The sequence below is a fragment of the Cucurbita maxima genome, unplaced genomic scaffold, assembly GCF_002738345.1.
Source record: "Cucurbita maxima cultivar Rimu unplaced genomic scaffold, Cmax_1.0 Cma_Scf01553, whole genome shotgun sequence".
NCBI lineage: Eukaryota > Viridiplantae > Streptophyta > Magnoliopsida > Cucurbitales > Cucurbitaceae > Cucurbita > Cucurbita maxima.
Genome location: NW_019273569.1, coordinates 1 through 850, shown reverse-complemented (window position 1 = coordinate 850; position 850 = coordinate 1). Strand labels below are relative to the sequence as shown.

General features: G+C 36.7%; 1 non-coding gene across 1 annotated transcript; it reads right to left on the bottom strand.

The window, feature by feature from the left end:
* Positions 1–774: 774 nt before the first annotated feature.
* On the bottom strand, positions 775–846 carry TRNAD-AUC. Its single transcript has one exon. It is a non-coding gene; the product is annotated as a tRNA-Asp (tRNA).
* Between the last annotated feature and the right edge of the window lie 4 nt (positions 847–850).

Genomic DNA, 850 nt, shown 5'->3' with positions numbered 1-850 from the left:
CTCCAAAAAATAAGTTATGGAAATACGATGGACCTCACAACACTCTCTCACGAGTATACACTGAAGGAATTTTGGGCCACACTTTTTACACTCATTTACACAAATGAAGCTCTCATTCTCACCTCTCAAAATTTGATATAGAGAAAAGATTGAATTTTGAACTCTGGGTCGATTAAAAACTAAAAAGATAAAAATAAATAAAAATCAAATTGAGAAAAAAAAAATGCAAAGGAAACATATATCCAATCTTGAGCCTGAAGCTCTGATACCAAATGATAAGTTAAGGAACCGCTACAAGGGGAGTAAGATTCGGATTACCTTGTTGATCGAATATCTCAAGGCAAGAACATTGTTTGAGATTTGAATCACTCCACAAGCAAGATCGATCATGTCTAGCTTGAATGATTCTTGTTGATCAAATATCTCAAACACTTGTTTGAGATTCGAATCACTCCACAAGCAAGATTGATCAATCGAGCTTGAATGATTCTATATGCAACCTAAACTACATAGAATTGCAAAGAAACTTAGCCATTGGCTAAAGAAGAGCACAAATGCTTCTTTTACTACATTTTCCAAGTCTCTTACAAATACAACATACATGGCTTTATATAGCCTCAAAATGAAACTACTAGGCATTCCAAGAATGGTAACATTCATACTTAATGACAGGTTCACCGAAATTGGGGATCGAACCCAAACTACCGGCATGACAGGTTCACTGCTGTCCAATTTCGAGTTCCGTTAAAATTACGAAAGTAAAACAACTAAAATCGTCGTTGCCGGGGATCGAACCCGGGTCACCTGCGTGATAGGCATGAATACTCACCACTATACTACAACGACTGAA